This window comes from Pan troglodytes, chromosome 8 (genome assembly GCF_028858775.2).
Source record: "Pan troglodytes isolate AG18354 chromosome 8, NHGRI_mPanTro3-v2.0_pri, whole genome shotgun sequence".
In the NCBI taxonomy this organism is placed as follows: Eukaryota; Metazoa; Chordata; class Mammalia; order Primates; family Hominidae; genus Pan; species Pan troglodytes.
The window spans coordinates 134468309-134491047 of NC_072406.2; the positions used below are offsets into that span (position 1 = coordinate 134468309).

At 44.9% G+C, this 22739-nt stretch overlaps 1 protein-coding gene across 43 annotated transcripts in view; it reads left to right on the top strand.

The window, feature by feature from the left end:
• Positions 1-14752: 14752 nt before the first annotated feature.
• Positions 14753-22739, top strand: part of PLEKHA1 (pleckstrin homology domain containing A1) — a 50988-nt gene continuing 43001 nt past the window's right edge. For 11 of the 43 annotated variants that reach the window (XR_010147050.1, XR_010147057.1, XM_016919538.4 and 8 more), the window contains exon 1: positions 14753-14890. The gene's annotated coding sequence lies outside the window, so the exon portion shown is untranslated. Of the gene's footprint in view, positions 14891-14956; positions 15046-15213; positions 15644-16058; positions 16182-18924; positions 20420-22739 lie in introns of those variants that run through there. The other 32 variants (XR_010147059.1, XM_024346649.3, XM_063782225.1 and 29 more) reach the window with 13 other exon arrangements.

Genomic DNA, 22739 nt, shown 5'->3' on the forward strand with positions numbered 1-22739 from the left:
CACTCTGGAAAATGATTTTGCAGTTCCTTAAAAACTAAACATATGCTTACCATGTGACCCAGCAATTTCATTCTTGGGTGTTTATCACAGAAAAATGAAGGCTATGTTCCCATAAAAATCTGTACATTATTGTTCATAACAGCTTTATTTATTTATTTATTTATTTATTTTTGATACAGAGTTTCACTCTTGTTGCCCAGGCTGGAGTGCAATGGCACGACTCAGCTTACTGCAACCTCCACCTCCCGGGTTCAAGCAATTCTCCTGTCTCAGCCTCCCGAGTAGCTGGGATTACAGGTGTGCAACACCACACCTAGCTAATTTTGTATCTTTAGTAGATATGGGGTTTCACCATGTTGGCCTGGCTAATCTCGAACTCCTGACCTCAGATGATCCACCTGCCTTGGCTTTCCAAAGTGCTGGGATTACAGGCGTGAGCCACCGTGCCAGGCCCATAATAGCTTTATTTGTAGAAGCCCTAAGCTGGAAACAACCAAAATGTCCCTCAACAAGTGAATGATTAAGCACACTGCAGTACATCTGTACCATGGGATACTACTCAGCAATAAAAAGGAATGGACTATTAATACACACAACAACTTGGATAGCTCTTAAGATCAATCTCAAAAGGTTACATGCTATATGATTCCATGTATGTATCATTCTCAAAATGCCAAAACTATAGGGATACAGGATAGAGATGTAGGAGGTTAGTGGTTTCCAGGCGCTAAGGATGTTGGGGGATGGGGTGGGGAGGAGTGTTTGCGACTACAAAGTGTAGCACAAGGGAGATTGTTGTGGTGATGGACTAGTTCCACATCGTGATTGCATTGGTAGTGACACGAATGTAACAAAATGGCATAGAGCTATACACCCACATTGTACCAATGTCAATTTTCTGGTTTTGCTATCGTAATATAATTGTGTAAGATGTAACCATTGGGGGAAACTTGGTGAAGTGTACAGGGGGTCTCTTTGTACTATCTTTGCAACTTCCTATGAATCTTTATTTCAAAATAAAAAGCTTTTTGACAAATAAGTATTCAGAACATGATGTCCTTTTGTAAAATCTCTTAGCTTTATCTACAGGTGAATGTATCTGTGTGGAGAGGTATCTAGAAGGATGTTTACCTAGTTTTTGAGTGATTATTACTGAAAGGTGACATTGAGGAGTGATTTTCACTTCTTCATATTCTATTCATTATTTGAGTTATTTTAATTTAACATCTAAAGTAGATAAAAGGGCCCTGACAGGCACTGGGAAGAGGGAGGGAAAATGGAAAGGACACATTCCATTTTGCCTTGGCCTGTGGTGGGCATGGACTATGGGTGATTGGATGGATTTGAGGCCCAGAGCCCCAGGAGGGATTCCTGCCACTTTCATTATGAGATAGCCTCTCTGAAGAGCCCAGTACAGCACCAATTGCTTTCCTGATCATCGATCAGGGCAACTAATTCCCCAGGCAATTAACCTGCGTCATCCCCTCACCCCTCTTCACTATGCCCTTGAGAATGTCTCAGTTAATTAACTCAGATAATTTCTAACTCTCACTTGAGCCAGCAATTCTTAAATTTAGTTTAAAACCCAAATTTAAAACAGACTATAGAGATCCTGCTGTCTTTTTAGACTGGTGGATATTAACACTTCCAACTAGTAACAACACTAATAATGTAATCATAATTTTTTGATCCCCAGTGTGCTAAGTAATGTTACCAGCAACTGAATACATTATAGAAGGATCCTTTCATGCAGGTTAATTAGATAAACACATGTAAATCTGATGGCATTTTTCTTCATTTTGAAGAGCAAGGATTTGTTTTGATTTTCCCAGTGGGGAATTCGTGTGTGCAGGATTATGATGTTAAGTTGAACTGCGGTGTGTGTGTGTGTGTGTGTGTGTGTGTGTGTGTTTCTGTTAAGCCCAGCACTCTTTTGTGTCTTTTAAGATTGTCATGGTAGACCTGGCAGGAAATGCTAGACCTTGAGTCCCAGTTCTTCCATTTCCTAGGTGCATAATATGCTCCTCTTTCCTCCTCTGTAAAATGGGACACACACCTGGCAGGGTTGTACCAAGCTCTAAATGAAACTACATGTGCAAAACTGAATCTAAAACAGTGTGGCCCACACAGTACTTTGGTTTTGCTCCACTTGTCTGAGGGTCCATCATCAAAGAAGACATAACAAGTCCATTGCCTTAAAGAAGTGGTAAAAGTCTAGGTGCAAAGATGCAAAGGGCTCTAGATGAGAGAATCAGGCAGCAGGTGCAGGTGCATGGCTTGCAGAACTGACTGACTGTTCAACGAGTTGATAGGAAGCTTTAATTGAACTGGAACTGGGTCTCAGCTTTATCCTGTGAGCCTGTAGAGAAGATGGGGGCATCAAGAGACTCAAGGGGATTGCTCAGGCTCCGCTGTCACTCCCTAACCTTGAGCACGTCTTTTCCCATGGAGGGGGCTCCTTATCTGTATAAGGGTGGAAAGAGAAGCTGGCACTCCCTTGCTGCCTCCCTCCTAGCATGGCTATGAGAGGCAGCACTTGTGAATGGCTCCTCAGTTGGGGTGCCTTGCAGACATGCCAACTGAGGGTGATGCGGTGACTGACAGAGCCATCTCCAACCCACAGGCTCACAGACAGTAGGATGAGGGCTGTGCCCCACCTCCAGACTCCCTCTTCCTGGGATTCTAACCTGCTTCCCTGGCTTGCTGATGTCAGTTGCATCTTCACTAATGAAGCAAATGATGTTCTTTCTTTCCCAGAAGGAGGTTGGTGGCTGCAAAAGGGACAGCCCCACCTCAGGATGGCAGGGCACCTGGGCTGATGTTCTTCTCCAATGGCAGCTTGGAGTGGGCACTTCCTCTGGTCCACATAGCCCCAGAATGTTTGCCTTTGTTACCAAGATAGGCCCGGATGCACTTTCAAAGAAACCAGAAGCTGCTTCTCTTCAGGAACTTCGTTACCCTGGTTACCTGGCAGGGACATCTGTCTGCCACAGGGGTAGGCCCTTGATGGTAACTAGTGCTTTACACACACCACAAAGGCCAGACCAGAGGGGCTTGGCCTCAGGGCCACAGGAGAACAGTCATTTACCGCTATGTCTATCCTGTCCTGCATTCAGTGACTCATTCTTTCCATTCATTGTTCATTCATTCAGGCATTCATTTGCTCCTTGGTTTTATTCAACTATCAGTTTGGTCATCCATCCATTGATTCATTCAGTTATTCAGTTAGACATTCATTTGTCCACCAATCTTCTCATTCATCCATCCCTCCATCCACCCATCTCCCCATTCCTCCATCCACCCACCCATCCATCCTTTCATTTGGTCAGTCAAGAATTAAACTAGCCAGGCAATCAATAGATGCATATGTACTCCAATATCCAAAGCACTGTCTTTTGGGAGCAAGGAGGGAAGGCCACTAACATCCATTGCGAGGAAAGTAAGGCCAGAGAAACTGGATGACCTGTCTAGAGACAGTCAACCAGTAGGAGACAGAGCCAAGGTTCCAACCCAGGTCTTCCTAGCTCTTTAGCCCATGTCTTTTCCGGTTTCTGTTTATCATCACTATTTACAAAGTGCTTTGGTATTCCTGTGATACTTAACACAATCCTGGGAGATGCATCATATTGCCCTACTGTGCAAATGAGGAGAGCGTGGCTCAGGGAGGTTGTGAGATGCTGGAGGCCACACGGTGGCTAAGGACAAAATTAGAACTTGAACTCAGGTCTTCTGAATGCAAAGGTTTTGTTCTTTCCACAGCATTGTGTGCTCCAAGAATTAGCCACATGGAGTAGCAAGTTCTGAGTGGCTCTGTTTACTGGGTATATGGGAAAGAACCCTGGGTTCTCGGGAGGGGGTGATGATCATGTGCTGGGGGCAGGGGAGGATTTATAAAGGAGAGAGAGCCAAGCCAGGCTTGAAGGACTAGGGAATGTTGCCAGGTGGAGAGCACTCCGAATGAGGCAGAGGTGTAGAGTCTGTTTAGGGGTTTGGCTACAGCAGGACACCTGTGTTGGGCAAAGGAAGATGGAATGTAGGTGGGGCCTCACCTTCCAGAAAGCCTGCTCAAAGAGTCCAGAGGACTTAAGTAATCCACGAATCTGACTGTGTCTCTCTCTTACCTAAAACTCTACAATATCCCCTCTCCATTTCTTCAGGATAAAACCCACACCCTTTGCCTGGTTTACAGGGCCCTCTGTCCCTGTCCCTCTGTCTGTGCACCTGGCCGACCCCCAGCAGCCCTGCCCACAGGGCATCCTACCTCTAACATGTCTGTGTAGGTGCCTGGATGCAGTGGCTTCTCCCAGCAGTGACTCAGGGAGCAACTTTTGTTTCAAGGAACCGTATGGGCAGGCCCGCCACTCCCTGGCTGGCCTCTTCCATCCAAAACAAACAGTCTGGCAGGCAGCATGCGGGCCCCAGAATTAAGAGAAGGGCATTTCAGGATAACCAGGAGAGCTTCCAGAGAAAAGCTCACTTGTCGTTAGGAAGTAAAGATGATGAACCCAGAAACAGGCCTGGGTAGGCGTGGGTGTGTGACTCCTCTAATGGCCCAATAGACACCATAATAAAAGCCACTTATTGAGCACTTATTGTGTTCTAAGTCCCATCTTCACAACTTCTATGCAGCAGAGGGATCATTTGCCCAAGGAGGAAACCGAAGCTCAGAACCCTTTAGCCAGTGGCTCAAAGTTCCACAAGCCAGCAAGCAGTAGATTTGAACTCGGGTTTGTCCGGCACCAACAGCACCCTTTGCAACAGCATCATGGGCCAAAGAGCTTAGATCGCAGAGATGTGATCATTTAGGTCTTAGCAAAAGATCAATCATTTTCATATTTTTAGAGCAGTTTTCCTAAACAATGTGCCAATCATATCTTCAGGACGAAAAGCCTAAATGAATGGAGAACTATTGAACCAGGACATTAGGCTTTCTGAGTGGTGCTGCTGGGTTGCCATACTGGATTGAGAACTATACTGATGGGCTTATTTAATTGACAAGAGAAAGGACAAGAGAAATCAGAGAAGGAATCCCACAATGAATCCCAGAATGGTCCCCTTTGACCAGCTTCCTGGGCAGCTCCACATTCCCCAGTGGAAGGGGGGCAGTAATGGAGAGATCAGGGCCATGTAGCAGTGCCCACGATGGAGCTCAGGGCCATGCCAGGACTCCAGCCGCCAGTCCCTTGTAGGTGGGCTCACTTATGCCCCACCTAGGGGCTCCATTCTCCCAGGCTCTTAAGCCCATCTCCACAGGGGCCATATGGGGCTCAGCATCTGATGTGAAGCCTAGGGGCTTAGAATTAAGTCACCTGGAGCTGCTACTAGGAGTGAGCCCTGGGCAACTGCACATCACATTCAAGCTGAGTTTGTTCCACTGGATTTCCTGTCAGACTGTCCATAGGGGTCTCCAGTCCCTTTCCAGGCCTGGGGCTCAGCATCTGATGTGAAGCCTAGGGGCTTAGAATTAAGTCACCTGGAGCTGCTACCAGGAGTGAGCCCTGGGCAACTGCACATCACATTCAAGCTGAGTTTGTTCCACTGGATTTCCTGTCAGACTGTCCATAGGGGTCTCCAGTCCCTTTCCAGGCCTGGGGCTTGCCTTGTTTCTGCCAACCTCCCTTCTGAAAGCCAGATTTGCCCCCAGGCTCATCCACCATGCCACTATCCCTTGATGACCCCCGCCCCCACCGCCCCATCTCTCATCCTGGACACTGTACTAGTGGCTGACGCTATTGAGGTAATTAAGACATGGTGCCTGCTCTTGAGGAAATCATGATCCCCAGGGGAAAACACCACTATAATCTAAAAATGGGGAGCAGTGGGGTTGCAGAGGAGAGAGGGCCACTTCTGTAAGCTCAGAAAGATGTCTCAGAGTCAATGAGTTTTGATTGGAGTTAATGTTTGTGTTCTGGTGTAGGCAGATTTTATTTGTGGGAGGTTAGGGGGTGGGGTGGGGCTGAAGGAAAAACCCATTCTGGGCAGAGGAAGCAACGTGAAAAAAGACACAGGAGAGGAAACAACCCAATATCCTCCAACAGGTGAATGGAGAAACAAACTGTGGTGTATCCACACAAGGGAGCACTATCCAGCAACAGAGAAGAATGAACTGATACATGGAACACAGAGGAATCTCAAAATACTCAGGCTGAGCCAAGGAAGCCACACATAAAAGAGTACATACTATATGAGTCCATTTACAGAAAGTTGTAGAACATGCAAACTGTAGTAACAGAAAGCAGACCAGTGGTTGTGGTTGGGGTGGAGAAGGTAGTCAGGGGGAACGATAAAGGGGCAGAGGGCAGTTCTGGGGGTGACAGATGTGTTCATCGCCTTTTTTTTTTTTTTTTTTTTGAGGCAGAGTCTTGCTCTGTCTGTCACCCAGGCTGGAGAGCAGTGCCATAATCTTGGCTCACTGCAACTTCCACCTCCTGGGTTCAAGCGATCCTCCTGCTTCAGCCTCCCAAGTAGCTGGGATTACAAGCGTGCACCACCACGTCTGGCTAATTTTTGTATTTTTAGTAGAGATGGGGTTTCATCATATTGGCCAGGCTGGTCTTGAACTCCTGACCTCAAGTGATCCACATGCCTCAGCCTCCAAAGTGCTGGGATTACAGGCGTGAGCCACTGCACCTGGCCTTGTTCATGGTCTTGATTGTGGCAATGTTTTCACAGGTGAATTTATAGGTCAAATCTTACCAAATTGTACTCTTTCTATATGTCCACCAGTTTATTGCATATCAAGTATATCTCAATAAAGCTGTTTTCTTTTTTAAGGCAGGGAACCTGGAATAGCTGGGGTGTGGGGAACTCCAGGCAGTTGGGTTAGACTGAAACAAAGGGTCTGAAAGCTTAGAGGCCCAGGGAGAGTTGCGGCAAGGAGCTCGGATTTTATTCTGAGGCAATTGGGAGCCATTGAAGGCTTTTAAGCAGGATAATGGCTTTATCAGGTTTGTATGGGAAAATGATTTTTCTGGAGAGAGGCTGGTGAGGAGTCCAGGCACAGATGGGAGGACCTAGGAAAAGTGAGACAGAGAGGATTGATGGATTCAAAAGATGTTTAGGAGTCAGAATTGGCAGGACTTGGTCTCTCACTGGATATGGGGAAGGAAGACGGGAAGGAGTCAAAGGTGGTGATCAGGCTTCCATTTGAGTGACTAGGAACTGGCAGAACTGAGATGAGAACTCATAAGGGGCTCGGCTTTGCCAGATGCTATCCTCAGGATGCTGACTGCTGTCTCCAGGGCTTCTCCAGGTACTGACAGCAGCTTGGAGTTTCTCTGCTTTTGGGCTGTGGTGCTTCAGACCACCTACATGCTCTCCCTGGAGCCAGCCTGAGGGGCTTTGCCAATTCCTTCTGCTCCCTCTCAGTGGTGCTAAGATGCTAAAGTCATGCCCAGTTTCTGGCCCAGATCTGTCCTTGTTCTGACAGGAAGGCAGACAAATACTAAGCATCCAGGGAGAGGTATCATGGGAAGATTCCTGGACCAGGAGTGGGGAGCTCCGAGTTTGACTTTGACTCTTTCTCCTCTTATCTTCAGTTTCCTGTCTGTAAACTGAGGCAGATAAGATCCTTGGGTCCCAGCCCTGGCTTTGCATTAGCATCATCTGAAGGTCTTTTAAAACTACTGATGCCACAGTGAGATTCCATTACACATCTACTAGAAAGGCTAAAATAAAAAGCTTGGCAGTATCAAATGTTGGTGAGAATATGGAGCAACTGGAACTCTCATACACTGCTGGTGGGAGTAAAACTGGTGTACCAATCTGGAAAACAGTTTCACTGCTTCTTATAAAGCTAAATGTTCTCTTACTATATAACCCAGCAACTCCACCCAATATCCAAGAGAAAAGAGTACAATTGTCCACCAAAGACTTGCATAAAAATGTTCATAGCAGCTTTATTCATAATAGCTCAAAACTGGAAATTCAAATGTCCATCAACTGGAATATAGACAAATTGTGCTTTGTGTACAAAAGAGAATATTACACAGCAATACAACACACATTGACGAGGATAAATTTTATAGACACAATGTTGAGCAAAAGAAGTTAGATCCAAAAGAGTATAATACATACTGTGTAATGACAATTATATGAAGTTCAAGAACAGACAGAACTAATCTATGTAGCTAGAAATCAGAATAGTGGTTACCTCTGGCTGCCAGAGCTAGAGGAATCCTTCTGGGGTGTTGAAATGTATCTTGCCCTGGATGATGGACACATAGTTTATTGAGCTTTATACTTAAGAGTTGTAGGCTTTACTATATTTAAGTTATACCTCAAAACAAAGCAAAAAGAAAAGAAGGAAAAAATAATAGTAATCCCAGTTTCTTGTGACCAGAGATTCAGATTGGGCTGGGGTAGGGTCTTAAGAATTTTTTTAAAGCACTCCCAGTAGTTCTAATGTGAAGCATATTCTAATGTGCATGACACCCATGAGAGCAGTCCCTCTTAAAGACCTTCTTTCCCCAGGGATCCAGGACTTGGTGCAGGAGAAATCTGCTGCTAGGCTTATCCTGGAATGTGCAGACTGCAGTTTCAGATAAGGAAATAGGTAGAAAGCTTTCTTTTATGTGAAGGAAGTTTTGCATGAAGTGCTGGTGCAGAGATGGCTGCTGGAGTCTCCAGCGTGGGAGCAGTCTGGCTCTGTCACCGTGCCGCCGCACTGGCTTCTCAGAGTCAGCCCCATGTGCACATCTGCACTGGCTGCCCTTGGCTGGGGACCAGGCTTGGCATCCCTTCTCAGCCCCTCGAAAGCCGCGCCAAGGAGTCAGGAAAGCCGTGATTCGTATAACTTGCAATGGGACTGGGCGAATAATTGTGAATGGAATTCGTGCTTGTGACTTCTGGTTCTCACAGCTGCAGATGGGGGGGATCACCATGGGAATTCTGAGTATTGTTCAGCGCTGACTGCAGCTTCCATTGTTGGGCTCTGATTACAGCTTTTGTTTCACCATAAAGTACTGTTATTAAATGCCATTCAGGAACAAAGATGTACTTACATGCCAGGGGGTCAGGGAAGGCACGCTATTTCTAAAGCTGCCCCTGCTGTTAGTTTAAGGGCAGGTAGGTTGTAGGGGAAGGAGGGCAAGCTGGAGGTTTTAGATGAAAGTGAAATGTTTCTGAAGGAGCCAGACAAGATGGGAAATGATGACGTCATCACAGCCCTGCTCTAGTCTTCCCACGTCAGTTCATTTATACTTATTTATTTTTGGGCCAGGAGAGGGTGGGGGTCAGGTGCACAACCAAACATCTACTGCACATTAGAATCATTGGGAGTGCTTTTCAAAAGTCTTAGATTTGTGGGGAAACAAATTCAAGTGCCCCCTTAGCTTGGCGGCCTGAGCCCTTCCAAGTCAGGTCTCTGCTACGTCCCCAGCACCATATCCACATGGCCCTGTTCCCCCATTGCACCAAATTCCACGAGATCCTACACCACAATCCCATCCCAGTCACCCTCATATGAACAAGGACCACAGCAGTCAGAGTACTTTTAGAACCTACCCACTGCCCATGTAAGAGACTCTGAATGTATTATCGCCTTGGTCAGGTGGGCTCAGGGAATCAGGCCGAACTAAATCATAGAATTGCTGACACTGATGGAGCCACTAATACGTGCCAGACCTTTGTTGCATTATTTTATTTAGGACTAATGATGGGGCTGTGAAGTGGGAACTATTGCCAGAGAAATGAGGTAACGTGTTTGAGGTCACCCAGTTAGTCAGGGCAGATGGACTCCAGGGCCCCAGCTTCTTACTTTCCTTTCCTGGGCTGGGGCCCATGACATCCAGACTCTCCTGGTGGAAGCAGTGACTTCTGTGCTTCTCTTCCTTTTTTCTTTTTTTTTTTTTTTTTGAGACGAAGTCTCACTCTGTTGCCCAGGCTGGAGTGCTGCAGTGAGGCAATCTCGGCTCACTGCAACCTCTGCCTCCCAGGTTCAAACGATTCTCTTGCTTCAGCCTCCTGAGTAGCTGGGATTACAGGTGCCCGCCACCACACTCAGCTAATTTTTATATTTTTAGTAGAGATGGGGTTTCATCATATTGGCCAGGCTGGTCTTGAACTCCTGACCTTGTGATCCGCCTGCATCTTGCTCTCAAAGTGCTGGAATTACAGGCGTGAGCCACTGTGCCCTGTCTGGTAAGGGGAAGGGGTCTGAGGGTACAATTCCCACAGGCCAAGGAGCTTGTGAAGCCCAAGATGGACTTGTTCCCAGATCCTCTCTCCCAGCTTTGTTTGCAAGGAGTCTTCACCTTCTAGAATGCTCCCTACTTCAGTGCTGCAATTAGCAACCCAAGTGTGGCCCTGGATGATCATCTTGATTCAGAAAATCTTGTTTTTCAAGTTTTCACACCACATTGGAGCAAGAGTCCGTATGTTTGGATGACAGCAAGCATCCTGTGCTCTGCAATTTTAGGGTTTACCACCATCCCAGGCCTGCCACATGTGGTCAGGGTAATTAATGTATGACCTAACTAGGGTGTAGATGCAGCTGGAACCCACCAGACCCCCAGAGATCATAGGGTTGCTGGGGACCTTTAGAACTCCAGTGGCATTCAGCAATTTTAGATCCTGTCCAACCCAGATGTTCAGTGTTGGGCTCCCTTCCTTGTCTGATAATCCTAGGGCAGGAAAGACCTAGTTCTGCTCTCTACAAGTCTTGGAGGCAAGCATCTCCCCGGATGCCCAGTTTTTTGTTTTTTGTTTTTTTTCCTATGTGGGCCTGGAATTTGGGCTGGTTGCTGACTTTTTCAGAAATCCTATTCTTCCACCTTGGTAAGCATAAAATGTGGACAGTCTTTCGTGGCACCTTCCTGAAGGAGGATTGTTGTGCCCCAGCCCTGGGATGCAAGAATTAGCTCCAGAAGGAGACTCCAGTCACCTGATTGGTAATCTGGGAAGGTCACTTAATCTGTGCCTGCTTGGGGTGATTACTGAGAATCATGCTTCCCCTCACTTGGTCATTGCCAGTTGTGAGGCAGGGTCAGAAAGCCAGCTCCGACTCTTCACCCACAGAAGCAACTCCACTGACTCGCTGCCTGGAGTTCTTGTGCCATTTTTACACTAAAAAATAGGGAAAAGCCGTTTTTAACTCTCTGCTACCCAGTTTCTGGAGGGGACACAAAAAGAACAAAGCCGGGTTCAGAGAGTGTTCAGTTCATGTTTAATTCTTGTTCTATCTTGGTTCTGATTTCTGGTTAGAACAGAGGTTTGCTTCTGGAGGTACTCCTTCTGTTTGGCTTCTGATGCTGGCTCTGTCCATAAAGGGGACTGTGGCATTCATCATTCAACACATACTTCTGTTGTAGGCACTAAGGATACAAGCAGGAACGAAACATAAAATCCCTGGCCACGTGGAGGTTACAGTTTAGAGGGACGTGCAGAAAAAAAATATATATATATGCACATATATAATATGTACAAAAGTGACCATTGCTAAGGGGAAAAAGATAATGCAGGAAATGCTGCAGACATCAAATATTAGAGAGGTGACTAGCATTCAGGAGCTTTCTGCGTGCCTCTGTACGCTGCTTTTTGTGTTGTCAGAGGGGCTGACGTCTGTCTGGAAGCCCCAGAGCCCAGCACTAAGCATATGGAAGGGGCCCAAGAGCTATTTTTGAATGAAACATCAACGTACTTCACACGTGCAAAGCATGATGATAATGATGACAGTGATAATTTAAAGGTAAACTGCAGGCTGGGGCAGTGGCTCACACCTGTAATCCCAGAACTTTGGGAGGCTGAGGAGGGGGGGTAGATCACTTGAGGTCAGGAGTTCGAGATCAGCCTGACCAACATGGAGAAACCCTGACTCTACTAAAAATACAAAAATTAGCCTGTCATGGTGGCAGGCACCTGTAATCCCAGCTACTTGGGAGGCTGAGGCAGGAGAATCACTTGAATTCAGAGGCAGCGGTTGCAGTGAGCTGGGATTGTGCCACCACACTCCAGCCTGGGCGACAGAGCGAGACTCTGTCCCTTCCGGCAGAAAAAAAAAAAAAAAAAGTAAACAGCTAAACTATAGATCCTTGAATTCAGACTCCTCCTTTTTCTTCAGATGAAAAGTAGCCATGGAATATTCCAGCATTCCTCAGTGCCTTCAGTGAGTCCTGAGTGTTCTTGGTTTGCTCCCAGACTGTAATTTCCCTGTACTATTTTTTTTTTAAATAACACTGAAAGCACTGTTATGTAATAAACCTCTGCATCCAAAAAAAAGAGGCTGGAAGAAAAGCAGAGAGTTTTTTTTTTTTGTCTCTGTATTTATTGGCTGATCGGGAGCTATGAAGTTCTGGTTATACTGCAACCTCAAAGCAGTCCTGGGATTATCTTGTTGTGTGTCCTTGGGCAAACTGAGTTACTTTTCTGGCTTTCTTTACTGTATGTAAATATGGCTCTCAATGATAAACAGTTTTGGGGACTTGTTATGCAAAAAGAACAAAGGAGCAATTTTTTTTTCTTGAGTCCCGTTCTGTCCCCCAGGCTGGAGTAGAGTGGCACGATCTCAGCTCACTGCAACCTCCATCACGTGGGTTCAGTTGATTCTCCTGCCTCAGCCTCCCGAGTAGCTGGGACTACAGGTGCCCACCACCATGCCTGGATAAGTAGAGGGGGTTTCACCATGTTGGCCAGGCTGGTCTCAAACTCCTGACCTCAAGTGATCCGCCCACCTTGGCCTCCCAAAGTGCTGGGATTACAAGCAGGAGCCATCACATTGGCCAAAGGAACAATTTCAAACCACTCATCAATGATGTCAAACAACATTCAGGAGAGAGATCCGGCGGGTCCAGCCTGGAGAGGGTGAGAGGCTCTTGGCCTAAGTGTTCTATTCTCAGGACCAGTATTTTCAGATCAAATAAAAGATGTGAATTTGACTTTGAATTTCAAATAAACAAATTTCCCATCTGGAATCTTCTAGGATTCTAGCACTGACAAGCTAGAGACTCCTTCCAGACCTTCTAGCCAGGGAAGGCAAACTCAAATGCCTACAGGGATAAGACAGGTGACACCTAGATTTTTATTTTTAAATGTTAACCACACATTCAGTTAAATCAACAAAAACCCACTGTGTGGACCAAAGGAAACAATCTGCTCTGGCTACTTTATAAACTACAGTGAGGCCAAACCCTTTCAACCATTATACAGATGAGGACCCCAAAAGATGTCAGCAAGGCTGCATAGCTAAGGTTTCTCAAAAGATAATCAAAATATCACGTTGGATGAAAGGCAATTGAAAATGCTAAGTCTCAAAGAGGCAGTCAGAGAGCCGTTCTATGCAGTTTGCAAGATGTTTTCACCTCCATCAGTTTATCAGACTCTGAGAACATTCTGCAAGGCAGGCAGGGTGGATGACACTCATTTACAGTCGAGGTCACTGAGGGTGAGAAGGGCAAAGTGTCACTCTGCATAAAGTCACATAGGTAAGTCTACACAGGAAAATCTAGGGCTGTTCTTCACTACACCTCTGATTCAGATAACAGGTAGGGTTCCTCTAAGATTTTAATAAAGACAAACTCAAAATCCTCTATGATGCCCCATGAAGAGAAACAAGTCAGGAGGCCAGGCTGAACGCCCAGACTTCTAACCCAGTTCGCAAATAAAGAAGTGGCAAAGTAGACAGATTCCAGCCTGTCACCAGGGTTGTGTCTTCTGTCCTAGCAGCTGTACAGCTTGTCTTACCACTGGACATTTGTTTCATGTACACTTTCACATAGGAAGGATATTCTAAAAGATGTTGATAAAGATTTTTTTAAAGGGTTTGAAGGGGATAGGATGTGATCTAAGGTTGTGCAAGGAGAGGACAGGAAGAAGCACACAAAAAGAACAAGTATTTATTAAGAGCCTAGAGTGGCATGCGCTGTGAAAGGCGTGGCATGTAATTCTTTCCCAGTTCTTTGCATGTCTGAATATTTCTCATTCTTCAGGTTTCAGCTCAGATATCACATCCTCAGAGAACTTGCCTTGCCACTCTCTCTGAAAAGCCTGCCCCCCTCCCCGCCACCGCTACTGTCTCTTGAACTTTCTCAGTCTGGCCATTCTATTAAAATCTGGAACGATTTTGCTAGTTTGCGGACGAGTTTCCCCCAAGCTGCAGGCTCCATAAGGGCAGTGACAGTGTCTCTTTCTCAGATGAATGCCGGGTTGCCTATCGCGTACTTGGCACACAGTTAAGTGCTCGAGAAATTGCTAAACACTCAACGAATATTTACCAGAATACATATTTATGCTCCACCGTTGCTGAAAGAATTTCGACTAATCCTTCTTTAAGTCTCTCTTACCCTCCTGTACTATTAACACCATTGTAAGTAGGCAGTGGAGCTACATTTGCAGGGAGAGAGAAGAGCGAAAAATTGGCGCGCAGAGCTGTAAAGCGTTTTTCTCCAGGTCACACCGCAGCCTGTAAATTTGTGCCACTTGGACCGATTATGGGACAGCTTGCAAACAAATTATCTGCAAACTAACGAAGCCTATTTTTAAAGATCCCTGTTCCTCGCAGCTCTAGGCGATGACATCAGAAAACCCGGAGTTCCACCTCCGAGCCAAGCCCAGTGGTGCTCAAAAACTACGAATACCAGGAAGCACCGCGGCGCGGCGGCCCAGAGCTCCGCGCGCAAGCCTCCCCGGCGCGCCGAGGCCGCCGCCGCTGGAACCAGGAAGACACCAGAAACTCGGCCCGCCACGCCGCAGGGACCCGCGCGGGGCCTGCCGGGACTCGTAGTCTCTGCGGGCTGGGAGCGCCCGCTCCGGAATCTCAGCCGCCGTCTGAGGGCTGAGGCAGCGTGGGGACGCGTGCGCAGTGCGCGGGCTGGCCGTCGCGGACGCCGCTCCAGGCAGCCGAGCCTCTGTGGGAGCCGGGGCCGCGGCGGCGCGGGTGCTCCGGGCCGAGGCCGCGGTAAAGTTTGGCTTGAAGAACGCGGCCGCGCTGGAGCAGGGGTGGGGGACGGGGCCGAGCGCGAGGTGGCGGCGGCTGCGGGGCTGCCGGGCTGCTGGAGCGCGGTTCCCGCTGAGGCGAGCGGGGAGGCGTCCGCAGAGGGGCGGTGGGCGCTGGTGAGTGCGGAGCCGGCGCCCCCTCTGCGCACGTCCGCGCCACGCGCCACAGCACCTGGAGGCCGCCGGGCCGGCTCACCTGCCGTGGCTTGGGGCAGCGGGAGGGGGCGGCGTCTTCTTCCCGTGGGTCCCCGATTGTTTTCCCGACGTCAGCCCTCAGCGGCGCCCGGCGGGGGAGGGCGGGAGGCCCGCGGCGGTCGCGGGGCCGACGAGCGCCTCGGCGTCTCCGCCCCCCGAGAAATCCCGCTCGGGGCGCGGTGCGCGCAGCTGCCCGGGGATTCCCGGTGGCGCCGGTCGGAGCGCCTCCCTCCAGGGCTGTGCCCGCGGGGCGCGCGGCCCCGGGCATCCTTTCCTGGTGTTTAATGCATTTTGGCTTCAGGACTTGCCGAGGCCGAAGCCGGCTCCGCCCTGGGCCCTGAAGTCGGGCGGTGTCCGCGATTTACCTCCGCACCTTCGGGGCAGGTGGCCAGAGGCAGCGTTGAAGGCGACTTGCCCAAGGTCACGCAGGTGGCACCGGGGAGGCGACCAGACCCAGGTCTTTCGACGCCGAGGCCAGCTGCCAACCGCAGAGCTTTGGGGCCGTCTTGAGTGGTTTGTGGTTTGTTTCAGATGCTTTCTATTGACCTCCTGGAAAGAGGGGAAAGTGTGTCATAATGAAAGCGGTCCTGTTGCTTATAGTGTTTACTGCCTTTGGTAGAATTCTGGTGAGGCTGTGCCCCCGCGCAGAGCATCTACCGTGGTCTGGGCGTATAAATAATGAAACTCCTTTGCTCTCTGGGGGCAGTACAAGAAGAGGTTCAAGGAACAAATAAATATCCAGGCAGTTTCTGCGTTTTCCTCGTCTGTTTCACCTTCCAATTCTGCAGTACTGGTTTTCTTATTTTACAATTGATCGTTGTTTTAATAAGATTTTCTTTGTTTTAATGAAGTCATTGCCCCTTGTGAGTTAGTTTTCTAAATAGAAAATCTTATTTCCTGTGTGTTTAATGACTGGAACAAATAGTGCACTATGAGGTTTACACCATTGTCTTTCATCTTAGAACTCCTGATCAATCTGCTTTATTTTCCCAAGTACTCAGCTTGCATACTTTCTATGTTAATTTGATGCCACTGAAACCATTTATAGCAAAGTCTGGGTAAGAGTTATGTGATTGTTTTGTGAAACTGTGTTTTTCTTCACAATCTGAAGAACTTGAAGACCCGTTATATTAAAATAATAAGATTTATTCTGATCAAAATACCTGTTTACTTTTCATGCTCTTAATTTTTCCTGTTGACACACTTGTGGCAAAAGAAATATTTCCCCTAGTGGAGTTAAAGTATTTTTTATCTTGGCCAATTTTCCCAAGGAAAATTGCATTTTAGAGTACTGATACATTTAAACAAGAGTATTTAACTTTGACAGAATTTGAATTAATAAAGTAGTTAATTTATTTTATAGTGCCGTAAACCTTACACTGTATCCACTGACAGTTTTCTCTTGTAGTGTATACCTGTATCAAGATATGTGGCTGTGAATTTAGTGACATTACGAAGATATATATATATATATATATATATAAAATATAAATATATGTGTATACACACCGCGCGGGCGCGCGCAGAGCTTCCAGTCTTTATCTTGTTAATTAGTATTTTCATTGTCGCTTTGGGAGGGGGTAAAGTAGCAGGTTTGTATCTTTTTTTCTCCCCAGTTTTAGCAGTGTAACAAAATAGGAAAGATGGTGTGTAAAATTGAGTTTGTCATAGACTAGGAGAGACAGTGAAACAGGATAAGTATACAATTGTGAGGAAACTGCCATGAGTTCATAAGCCGGAAGGACCTTTTTAGAAGTGTTTAAGGATGTTAAGAATAGCATTGGATTCTTTTCTTTAAAAGTCATTCAAGTATCGTTTGCAAACATATAGGATATGACAATATTGACCACTCCTAGGAAGATACTTGGGAAAGGTGGAAACATTTTACATTTTTATGGGGACTTCCCCCCCACAAAAAACATTTAATGGAGATTTAAACAAAGTGGCTTTTTGACTTAAGCCTGGAAGTTCTTTATTATTATTAGTCATGCTGCAAATCCCGAAGTTATTTTAATTGTGTGATAATTTGTAACCCAGAATGAAATCTAATAGTTTATTAATATAAAGTCATACTTTGACATTGACATATTGCTTGATGTCAAGTCATTATTGTTTAAATAACTTATTTGAGAATGGGGAAGATAGTTTTCTGAATATAGTGTAGTAATTATTTGTGACAATAGTAACATTGCTTTTATTAGAAAATTTTGGGTTGATATAACTAACTGCCTAAAAGTATTTCCTATTTGATTCCAACTGTGAGCTGAGGTAATATGCAAATAATTACTTTTCTCATGCTGGAGCAGTTTACTTTTGTTAATATTAAAATTTAAATTTCAAGATTAAAAAATCTTGTTTTAGATCTGCAGTGATACAATAAAATGACTTCAGTAGGAGGTAAATATTAAGATTTGGTTTTAGGTTTTTTGACCATTTGTGAGTACATATCCAGCATTTAAGAATTTATTGACGTGGTGTCTGAAAGGAATGCTTTCAGAAAGGGCAGAAAACTTGGTAGCTTTAGATGATTGTCTATAATGCTTAATTATTTTTAGAAACATAAAAATATGGGATGTTTTTATGTAAACATAAAGCATCCTGTTATTTGTTATAGCACTAGAACTCTCTTACACTTACTGAGCAATATTAAACCATTTGACCCTAAGTAACTTTTTTTCTTGTGGGTACTGTCTAATAAGGGATATGTGAGTTTGTGATTCCTAGAAGATGCTTAAGCAAACATATGTTTGCTATTTATTTTAGTAAGCCTTTTAATTAGTTGAATTGATTATATTCAGGAAGATGGGGTTTTTGGGATTTTATAAGCTTTCTTTGAACTGGAATTTCTGTTGGATATAAAAGAAAATTAGTCATTTAAGATTTTTTTAAGTTAAATAAGTTTTAGAGCAAAATATTGTTTCCTACATGGAACTCTTATCAGGCTTGTCAGTCTGATAGCTTTATTCTCCAGAAAGTTGTGGTTTTTAGCCCTTTAGGCAGCCTAGCCTTTTATGGTTTAACCATTGAACTCTATATTCTGGATTGAATTTAACCTCTTGAAGGAAAAGACGATCACAGGCACTAGAATTGGAAGTGATCTCAGAGGGCTTCTAATGTAGCATCTTACCCGGTACAGTAAATCCCTCCTGAGAATTTCCATGTCAGGTGTTCCCTCCCATTATTAAGGATGAGAATGCTAATGCATATGTCATCAGGTTATTCAGCAGTCCAAGCTTACTGAGAACAAACAAGAGTTTTAATGAGTTTTAATTTTCACTATTCACTGCCTTTAACTGTATTTTGTAGGCTCTTTCCCACCCCGCTGTCCCCCACCCCCCATAACATCATGGGTAAATGATAGCTTTTCTGTCATTTACAGTTTTCAAAAAGTTCTAGGCTGGGCTCAGTGGCTCATGCCTGTAATCCCAGCACTTCAGAAAGCCGAGGTGGGAGGATAGCTTGAGCCCAGGAGTTTGAGACCAGCCTGGGCAACATGACGAAACCTTGTCTCTACAGAAAATAGAAAAATCAGCCGGGCGTGGTAGCACGTGCCTGTAGTCCCAGCTAGTTGGGAGTCTGTTGTAGGAGGATCCCTTGAGCCTGGGAGGCAGAGGTTCCAGTGAACAGAGACTGTGCTGTGGCACTCCAGCCTGGGTGACAGGAGAGTGAGACCCTGTCTCCAAAAAAAAAAAAACAGAAAAGCAAAAACAAAAAATTGCAGTCTATTCCAGTTTGAACATTCAATCTCATATATATTCAATTTAAAGGTTTTTTTTCCCTTCCTTACCCAGTGGTCAGGCCACTTACTTCCTGAAGCACTTGGGGTATGGATGGCTTGTGGTAAGCTCCTGGGATACCTCTTTCCTTTCCCTCTTAAGGGATCTATTTGGATACAAATGTGTCAAGAGAAGTAGAAAAAGACAAGTGTTTGTTATCTGGTGCTATTAGAGTCCTCTCTTGATTAACAGTGGCAGGCCATTGCAGTCTACTAATAGGCAACCAAACTGGCATTTTTGGTGAGATCTTGCAGGGAGACTCCTGCTGCACAGTTTCTGGGTATGAAATTTTCTGTAGCTAAACCTTTTCCAACCTACACACCCATCTGCTTGCTCCCATCCTGTCAGTTTACCCACTGGTTACGTGAATGTGTGTGAGTCAGGGTGGAGATCTTTTCTCTCTGCAGCGAGATATTTTGATAATGGCAAAACAACTTCAATCCAGGTACGCTGTGGTTTCTATTCAACCCACTGGAAACTCACTTCCTTGTGATGTCGAATAGTGGCATACAGACTACTTAAGTCTGCCTTCTTTCTGTGCCCTGCCATTTCTCATCAATTCTCTTTGTCCCCCTTTTCAAGTAGACACACGGGGTCAGTCACTCAGTCTGCTGCGTAAGCAGATGTGGAACTGAAGAATGGGATGGAAGTCTGTTCTAGGCTCCTCTGATCTTCGTGAGTGATTTCTGTTAGAGGCCCCTGCCACTGTTTTGGTGAAGACCTCCTCCTTTTCCCTGCGTTCTCCCTGAAGACTTACAGTTCTTTCCCTCTCTTCTGTCAACTGCTCTTGCAGAGTGGAAGGATGGTGCTAATTAGGGTGCCAGAGCCATGCCTGACTCTACAGATATTTGATCCTCGATGTCTATATATCCTCAGCTTTGTGTTTGTCAGTGATTGTGGGGCACCAGGACTAGTCCCACTCGACATGTTTTAACAAATAATAGTGAAGTCTTGTGGGCCTGATGAGGTCTCACTGTACAGAATTTAATTTTTCTTTGCTTTTTCTTATATCACTCAGGCTGTTTCTGTGTTTTGCTTTATTTTTTGGCTTCCTGGTTCCTGACCGATGAGGTGTTAAGTGTAATTATGTTAATTTATGACTGGTTTGTAAGATCTAACTATACCTTAGAGTATGAGTAAAGCTGAAGGAGAAATTTGGGTTGGGAGGCATGTTAATAATATAATTGTGTCTGGTTTTACCTCATGTAAGTTTTACTAAAAATATAAATTCAAATGGAAATACAATGTTTGAAACTTTTTCCTTCCATTATTTAAATAAATCAGTTAAATCTGGTAAATGATTCTTGTCTGATGAGGAAGAAACAACTTTCTATCTGGAAACTTAACGTTAATCTTTGATGCAGTAATTATGGGTTACTTCATCCTTCGTTCAACAAATAGTTACTGAGGGTCTTGCATGTGACAGCCACTGTGTTAGGCATTGGAGAAACAACAGTAAATAACAAATCCCTGCTGTCATGGAGCCTACATTACAGTGTGGGGAAACAGACAAGAATCAGGTAAATAAGTAAACTGTATCATTCATTAGATAATCAATAAATGCTAAGGAGAAGAATAACATGGGGAACCAAGGTGGAAGTAGCAAAACGGTTTGGAGGATTTGCAATTTTAGATAAGATCTAAAAGGAAGTGTTCACTGAGAAGGTGACTTTGAGTTACAAGTCTCCGAGTGGGAATCTTGTCTGGTGAGTCCAGTGGCCAAATGAATGAGTAAGGTGGGTATTGGGATGGGGTAACAGGGCAGACGAGGCTTAGTGGTCTTTATGAGGGCTTTGGTTTTTAGGTTTTTACTTTGAGTGAGATGGGATCCCATTGAAACAGGTTGTCAACCTTGGCCGAACATTAGAATGATTGGGGAAGCTTTAAAAAAGTACTGATGCCTGGATCCCATTCCAGAATTTCTAATTTAATTGGTTGGCGGTGGTGGGGGAGGCGGTGTTTTAACGTAGGCATCAGGAATTTTTAAAATTCCCAGGTAATTCTGATAAGTGGCCAAGGTTGACATCTATTGCACTGAAGAGTTTTGAGCAGAGTGAGGTATTACATAGTATTGAGGAGTGTGACTCTAGAGCCAGACTCCTCCAGTTTGACTCCTGGCACTGCCACTCCCAAGCATGTGACCTTGAGCAAGTGCCTTAGTTTTCTCATCTGTAAAATTGTTATAAGGATTAAATAAACTAATATTTAGGTATTTAGAAAAGTGCTTTATGAGTAGTAATATGTGTAAGTGTTTATTGAGTGAACACTTGAATAAATGTTTTAATGGGATCACTTTGACTGCCATGTTGAGAATAGATTGAAGTGGGGTAAGGGCCAGATCCAGGAGAGGCCCTTGGCAATAATCCAGGTGGGAGGTCATGGTCACTTGGACCAGAGAGGTAGCAAGTGGTGAGAAGTAGGATTCTGGTTATAATTTGAAGATGGAGATAACAGGATTTGCTGATGGATTGGACATGGGGTAGGATATGGTTTGGATTTGTGTCCCCACCCAAATCTCATGTCCAATTGTAATCCCCAGTGTTGGAGGAGGCGCCTGTTGGGAGGCGGTTGGTTCATGGGACAGACATCCCTACTTTCTGTTCTCATGATAGTGAGCGAGTTCTCATGAGATCTGGTTTTTAGTGCGTACAACCCAATGACATATCATACTTTCACAGTGTCAGTGTTGTGCAACTATCACCTATATCTACTGTCAAAACATTTTCATCACCTGTTAAGCAGCTCTTCTGCATTTCCCACTCTCTTCAGCCTCTGGCAACCACCAATCTATTCCTTGTTGCTCTGGATTTATCTATTTAGGATCTTTCATATAAATAGAATCATACAACATGTACCTTTTTGTTGGTGGCTTTTTTCATTTAGCATGTTTCTGAGGTTTATCTAGGTAGTAGCATGTATCAGTACTTCATTCCTTTTTATGTCTGAAAAATATTCCATTGTATGCATATACCACATTTCATTCATTTGTTGGGGTTGTTTCCACCTTTTGGCTATTTGTGAATAGTGCTGCTATGAACATTTCATATACAAGGGTTTATTTGACTACCTGTGTTCAATTCTGAATATCTGAATCTCAGAGATACTGTGGGTTCAGTTTCAGTCCATGGCAATAAGATAAATGTTGCAATAGAATGAATCACACTAATTTTTTGGTTTCCCAGTACATATAAAAACTATGTTTGCACTATACTGTAACCTATTAAGTGTGCTATAGCATTATGTGTAAAAAATATACATACTATAATTTAAAAATATTTTATTGCTTAAAAATGCTAACAGTCATCTCAGCCTCTTCAAATGAGTTGTAATTTTTTGCTGGTGGAGAGTTTTAACTCAATGTTGGTGGCTGCTGACTGATTAGGATAGTGGTTGCTGAAGGTAGGGGTGGCTGTGGCATTTCAAGAAACCACTTTTGTTTGCTCATCCATAGAAGCAACTCCTCATCTGTTCAAGTTTTAGCATGAGATTATAGTAATTTAGTCACATTTTCAGGCTCTTCTAATTCTAGTCCTTTTGCTGTTTCTGCCATATATGTAGTTACTTCCTCCACTGAAGTCTTAAACCCTCCCAAGTCATCCATGAGAGTTGGAATCAACTTCTTTCAAAACCTTGTTAATGTTGATATTTGGACCTCCTCTTGTGAATCATTAATGTTCTGAACAGCATCTAGAATGATGAATCCTCTCCAGAAAATTTTCTATTTACTTTGCCCAGATCTATCAGAGGAATCACTGTCTATGGCAGCTATATTTCGAATCACAAATATATATTTCAATATCACAAAATGTGTTTCTTGAAAGTTGAAATTACTCTCTGATG